We start from the raw sequence: 8043 nt of genomic DNA on the forward strand, positions 1-8043 counted from the left end.
AGATCAAATTTATTCGTTCAGAGTTTGTTCACTTGTGTTAATATGTCTTTTGATTGAGTTAACCCATTTCAATTGATATTTTATAGTGTGTCTTTCTATGTTGTGATGTTACACTATTGTTTCAGATAAGGGTGAAGGTTGGTACCTATTAAAACGTTTAAACCCGCTGCAATTGTTTGCACCTGTCCTAAGTCAGGAATCTGATGTTCAGTAGTTGTCGTTTGTTGATGTGGTTCATAAGTGTTTCTCGTTTCTCGTTTTTATATAGATGAGACCGTTGGTTTTCCCGTTTGAATGGTTTTACACTAGTCATTTTTGGGGCCCTTTATAGCTTGCTGTTCGGTGTGAGCCAAGGCTCCGTGTTGAAGACCGTACTTTGACCTATAATGGTTTACTTTTACAAATTTTGACTTGGATGGAGAGTTGTCTCATTGGCACTCATACCACATCTTCTTATATCTACTTACTGTTGAAGTATTTTTACCGTTTTATGAAAAAGTGTTTCACAAGATATTTGACACAGGTATAATACCTAGAAAAATTGATTGATATTATAAAACCAGTACACAAAAACAAGGGAGGTAGATATAATCCCATGCTGTAGGATACATGACAACATACGATTTATTTACATTGTCAGCTTTTTTGGATATTTTGAAAAAACGTTAATTACAATAAAAACGCTGTTCCTTTGCTCTGTGTGTGTATTTTCCTGTGCATGTATTAATTTTGTGTCATGGATGGATACCCCATATCCTTTGTTTTTCTATTTTATAGATTTTGAAAGTGCTTTTGATATCGTTTGGCGTAATGGGCTCTTGTTTAAGTTGCTTACTCAACATATAAATGGGAAAATGTATAATGTTATTAATTATCCTTGGATATGAAAATATTAAATCAAATATAAGTTTCAGACTATTTTGTTTACAAGACCAATTCAAACAGCACTGGAGTACACAATTACAAGAGTCTCCAAAAGCAGTTAGTTACAGAATTTTAGAATTAGAATTACATTTTGAAAAATATTTTGAGATCTTGAATCTGCATGTAATAATTATTTTATGTATAGAATCACTAAGCACAGACTCCCAATAGAACTAGGGAGGTGGAATAACGTTGGTTATTAAAATGGTCGAAAATGTCATCATTGCTATCTTGGTAACATTAGAGACGAATTTCATTATCTGCTGGAATGTATTTTTTTTAACGGCAGTATGAAACTTTACCATTTGGCTCTTGTAAATATATCAAAGTTTAAAAAACTGATGAACCAGTTAAACAAAAAGTAAGAGCTGAAAAGATTATGTAAGTTCATAAAGTGTGTAAATAAACACGTGGGTCCTCCTGGCTAAAATGTTTATTATTTTGAAACCACTGTATTGTATATAAATGTTTGTATAATGTATGCATATTTCTGTACATATTTTACACATTCTCTGTTCCTTTGTATCTGCAATGGCTATGATAATAAAGATATGATTATTGCTTGGTCACTGCTCTGGTTCTTTGTACTTTTATATTTCGTTCATTTTTTTACGAATTTGAATATCTACATTTCGCTAATGAGACCCTCAGACGAGAACACTTTCTTAATTTCTTAATTTTACTACATGTAGTTTTAAAGTCATGAGATGATTGTTATATTTATACATTTTTAGTATGTTTTGTAAATATGTGTCCGTCTTGTAAGCCACATCAATGACTGGCCGGTACTGATTTATTTAAAGTATATTTTTATTATGTTATTCAAGGCACTTATTGTATAATGTGTGACACAATAATTTAATGAATAATAAAATATAAACACATGATTTTTTTCATGGCTAATATTTGGGTAAGTAATAGTTTGTTTTATATTTCAAATCTAAATTTAGATAGAAAACTTAAACGCCTATCTATATTTGCTGTTGCTACTTTTGTAGATAATAATTTGTCAGTTACTGTATCTTTTTCAGTTTAATATCAACCACGTTTTTTCGTGATGTACATGAAATATCATAATGTCTGTTAATTATTTGTTGCCATGTCTGGAAATATTATGCACAATAAGTAAAGTCTGATTCAAGTTTTCCAAATTAAGCCAATACTACAAAAAACCATGCTTGCAAATAAAATCTCTTCTTAAAGGCAGGGAGATTTTGGACCGTGAAACCTACGCATTTAACCCCAACATACCGCGAAGATATAGTTTCATGTTTCTCCTATGGTGTAGCAGCTATATCTTTGTCATTTCTGTCATTAGTTTTTCAAATATTCAAAAGTACATGTTACTTGGAAATAAACTACTCTCCTGTTTAGTTACTTACGTAAACTGCCATTTAGGGCTATATGAATGTTTCATGTGTTTCTATGTAATAAAACATAATTAAAAGTTGGATGTTTGCTAAGAGGGATGGTTTTATGACGCTCCCATATTAATTAAGACGTACATATAAGTATTACTAAGATTAAATTTAAGAAACTTGAATCAGTTTGTTTGTAGGAATGGCTATATTAATCAAAGTTTGTTTGATTTTTAAAAGATCATAATAAGACTTGCAAATATTTGATTTCTGAGATTGCACAAAAGTCATATTATCGGTTATACAATCGAAGCATAATAAAAGTCGGAAATCATGTTTCATTTGGAAAGACGTGTCTTTCAACCAAGCAATATGAACAAATCAAATAAGTATTTCCTTGTGCATTCATTTTTTTTTAAATTCTTATAAAGTCAACTGAAGCTAAAATACAAAAGTACAGAGATAAAGTCGGTCACTAAATTGAGTGTAGTGTCAACATTAGATTATGGACAACATACTCCACGTAAAATGAGTTTGAATTCCATATGTTGAGAATGGTTTTACATATATATGACTCTGAACCGCAATTGTACTCCGTACCGCGATGGTCACGCCGAAGTGCGATATTTTGACGCTGAAGTGCGATGGTGGCATTGTGACGCTATCTTGTTGATACTACGCGACAACGCCGAAGCGCGATGGATTACATAAACTGTATTTATTCATTTTTTATGTTCACATGTCGAAGTAGAAGTCAATTTGGTTTTTTTTTAGAATCAGCTTTTTATGTTTTTAAGTACATCATCGAGAGTATACAGCAACATTAAATAGGACGATCTCTCATTTATTATTAAACTGTTACTAAGGACATACATATGAAATACATTCTTGTATTTCAAATGTTACAAACACCGTTTAAACAGGTGTTCATTATAGGTATATAATGTAACTATGATATTAAAAGGGTACTTATAGATGATATTAAAACAGTATAATATCATCACATAATCCAAAATTATATATATGATAAACATGCTTTTGCAGGATGCTAATTCTTCTATAACACTTAATTTATTTCAACCATACATTTATAAATCACCGCTACCGAAACGCCATAAACATTTTATGGATAGTAATGACTGCAAATTTATACACCAATAAAATAATTATTCTTCTTATTATAAATGCACATCTATAGCTTTTAAATTAGCCATCAGGCGTCATACAGACCATTGCAATTCGGCGCAGACCATCACACTTCAGCGTGACCATCGCACTTCAGCGTCTCCATCGCACATCCGAGTCCTATAATTGAAATCGTAATGTGAACGAAAATTTAATCAATTAACGGTAATAAATCTCGTTGTTCAAAAGTTGGCAAACATGCCTGTTTCTTTTTCCATCACTGGTCAGATCAATTAACTACAACAGATATAATACATCATCTGAACAACCAACAAACATTATTTCTGAAGTACGGAAGCAAACACCACATAATAAGACAGCATGATGTCAATGTCATCAAATCTTTATTTGCCACCCCTTTTTAATGCTTTTATTTGTTTAGAAAGGGGTAATTTTCCTTGTTACATCGGGCTTTTCATGTTTTACTTCAAAGTCTAAGTAAATACGAACGTAAAAAAAGTGTTCATAAACGTTACTTCACACGGACATACTCACACATCCTCTTATAAGACGTGTAATTGTGCATTGTGAAGGTCTGAGTAGATTTGTGTATATTCTTTTTAATTCCCTGCCCTATGTAACTTTTACTTTTCTGGATAGAAAAGGCAAATTATATTTAATGACATAAACATTCATCGATAGGTGAGTTATTTTCACATATCTTTTAAAATATCGTTGTGTGTGTTCGTGGGTGCTTTTTGTCGATTGTGCTTCTTTTATTATCGCGTTTCATTTTGATTACACCCCAGTTCTATTGTTATACTTCATAGTTTCTATTTCTGAAACAAGTGTAAATTGAATAGATCTATTGTTACGAATAACAATGGATTTTGACCACAGGGTGTGACGAGCGGGGTTTCTGGAAACCCCTTTTTCTACATCCCGCAAACAAAGTCCATTGTTATTCATAACAATAGAAATTGATTATTTTTTTAAATAGCATGAACATAAGAAATTACTAATAGTGTTCACTACAAATTGTTTCAAGATATTAAAAAAACACATTTTAGGAAATTCCAATAGCGAAACAAAAATTAAGCATATATTTTGAATACAAAAATACTCCTTTAAATACTCCTTTGCTTGTATGTATTTTTTTTAATCCCAGTCATAAATCTCTTTCCTAAAGCATTGGTCTTTAAAAAAATACGGGGATTCTAACTCTCGGCCCCCTCCCCCTAAAAAAAACAACCCCCGGTTACTCAGTGGCCGATCCGGTGGTGGGGGTTCCGCGGGTTAAACCCGAATTTTATTTAAAAGATCAATGCATTTGAATGGTTGGACCCCCTTTTTCTAATTGTGCTCTCCTCTCTGGTCAACCCCGGCTGGATCAGCCCCCGATTACCCCCAAAAAGGGAGTTCCTAAATATCAAATCTGTAACTTTGTATGTTGAGCGTTTCTCTCTGGTAGTCGGGTTTCTAATGCAGACACACCTATCCTTTGGTATACGTATGTCCGAATATGAATGTTTGTTTTTTCTCGGGAGGAGAGGGGGGGCATTTTTTTTTTATAAAACCGAAAGATATAAAATACATTTTATGATTACCTTTATTAAACTGATACAGGTAAGTAATTTGGGTTGTAATATTGCCTTGATCTTTAGTCTCTTCTACCAAATCCAACGCTTGCTATTAAAATGTCGTCCGTCTTATACCCGTCCATATTGACAACTGTATACAAGGAGCATGATGTATTTTTTGTTTGTAATAAGAATACACGAAACAGTCAACCTTGACCTGCTGATCCATATTAGCACATGGATTTAACGGGAATATGCAAAACAACTTGACATTTGTAAAATATACTCACTTGTCAAAGTTTGAACGAAGATAACCAAAGAAAGGTTACTAGTGGGGTTTCATGTAATTAAAAAAAATTCTTAAAAAATCATGGCTTGATATTGTCAATAAATATGCTATCGGACTTTTTTTTTCATTAAATAATCAATGTAGGGTTTAGAATGGGGTGTAAGTTAGTTATACACCTCGGGATACGGCGTGTCTGAATAAGAAACCCCTCCGGCCTGCGACCGACGGGATTTCTTATCCAGACACACCTATCCCTCGGTGTATAAGTATATGTAAGAGAATGATAATCATTTTCTTCATGATTAAGTACGAGCGTTAGCGAGTACTTATCATGAAGTAAGGGATTATCATTCTCTTACAAACTTAGAATATTGTAAAGTGCTCAAGGCTTAAATGATCTCTTGATTGGTTGTATTTAAGAATTAGTTTCATTGTCAGTGCAATGTTTGTAATTAATGCATGACTTCCTTTTTAGGCATTATTTCATTTATGGATTAGTTTTAGTGATGTAAGGACCTTCTTATAATTTTGGAAAATATAATAAATTATGTTTTATACATTAGATGACACAACAGTACAATGAAATGGTTAGAAATGTTTCCTGATTTTGAGTATGAATGTAAATCATGCAATATTTTAGCGTTTTTTGTTGTTGTTTATTTCCATTTCAAATCAATAAATTCAAAATATGAGTTACAAATAAATTTTATTTTACAGCCAATATTTTAGTCCAGTCCCTTAAATCAAATACTACTTCATTATGTCAGGGAAATGTTCAAATACAATGCCTTTAAAATAGTTTAAAATATATTCAAAAGTTAAACTAAATTCCTTTTTTTAGAATTTTATCAGAATATTGGAAATTACTATACTCACCAACCGCGGATCCAGTAACGAATGTTACTGCACCAGTAAACTTCATCTAATTTTTATTTTTTTTTTTTTTTTTTTCAAAATTCAACTTTTAGTCAGTTTTAATCACAAATTCTTTCAAGCTGATAAATGTGCTTCGGGGCATTTGTAACTCATTTATAGAAACTCTTTGTTTTAAACTGTAAGTAGGCCTTAACAATAGGATAATCCCTTACTAAGAACATGATTTCATTCATTCTTCACAATTGAGAAACACCAAATCCTACAATTTCATTGGTCGAGAGCACTTTGCTATATTCTAACTATTACTTGAACATTGTGAATCCTTTTATTTATTCGAGCACTTGTCATGAGACAGATCTAAGTGTTGAGTATACATCAGTTTATGCCATTTTTTGTCCGTCGTATTTGTGGTTAATTTGTCGTTAATTCAGTAATTAGACGTTTTTGTTTTCCACGAGCTTGTGCACTGCTGTTAGCAATTACTCTTGATTGTAGTAATTTCTATATATGAGTTAGATCATTGAGATAATCTCCAAACGTAGTTTAAAATATATCAGCCAAAATAACAGTTCAGTTTACACTAAGTTTGATTCAGATAAGTATTGTGGAACGATGTCAGGTGTGAAGAGGAATAACAAGGAGATGGGTGGTAAACGTCAATAGGACACGTCACACTAACCCCCTTACCCAAAGAAAAAGATTAAAGGGGGAAACAAGTAAATCGACTTGGAACTTTAATGTGGTATTAATAAATATATTCACATCATTTATTTACTGTCGCTAGGTCAACACCATTGTTGGTTGAATATTAGTCTAGAGTATCAGACACTAAGTAGTCAATACTGTGTCAAAGGATATGAAATATACATATATTTAAATTGCTGGTTCAATCATCGCGGAATGTTTTCATTGATGTGACAAAGAACTCCTACAAGAACGACTAAAATATATTTTTACGATACCGATTTCATCGAATGTTTCTGGAATTTAACAGTCAATATAGGGTCACAAAAGAACTAGCACAATCACAACAGCAAAATCTATTTTAGGGAAACTATATAAATACCGTGAATATTTATATCATTAAAATATAATTTTAATTAGAGAACTGTAAACATTTTCTGACAGCTACAATCCATTAAAACTATTAATTTTATCAACATCGAGTTCTTTTAGTGCCATTCGAGTACAAGTAAACATTTCCTGTCTATGAAAAATGTCGACAGCTTTAAACAAAGTACCGTGATATATTTCTTGAAATAAAGGATGCTTGAGATATTGTTAATATAAAAATAAAGAGATGTGGTATGATTGCCAATGAGACAACTATCCACCAAAGTTCAAATGAAGTGGATGTATTAAAGCAGTTATAGGCAACCATACGGCCTTCGACAATGAGAAAACCCATACCATATGGTCGGCTATAAAAGTCCCCGACATGAAAAATATGAAACAATTCAATTGAGAAAACTAACGGCCCAATTTATAACAAAACAATTAACGAAAAATAAATATGACAGACATGAACCAACGACAACCACTGAACTACAGGCTCCTGACTTGGGACAGGCACATAAAGAACGTGGCGGGGTTAAACATCTTTGTGAGCGCTAAACCATCCCTCTAACCTGGGACAAGTATGTCTAATATCGATCAGTTGAGAAAAAAACTTAACAATAATAGGGCTTATTTAAGCTTCCCAATTGTGAACTTTCCATTTCTATGCAGCAACATTCTAGCAGTCCCTGCATATGGAGTATATATCTGATACCATATTCCGGAGTTTGTGTTTCCTATCACGATTTTTTTTTTATATAGGGTTGCTACTTACAAGGATGATACTTAACCAAGGGTATTAGTATTTAAGTTAAAAGACATCCCTTCGAAAGTT

Source organism: Mytilus californianus, unplaced genomic scaffold (assembly GCF_021869535.1).
Source record: "Mytilus californianus isolate M0D057914Y unplaced genomic scaffold, xbMytCali1.0.p SCAF_4, whole genome shotgun sequence".
NCBI classification, from domain to species: Eukaryota; Metazoa; Mollusca; class Bivalvia; order Mytilida; family Mytilidae; genus Mytilus; species Mytilus californianus.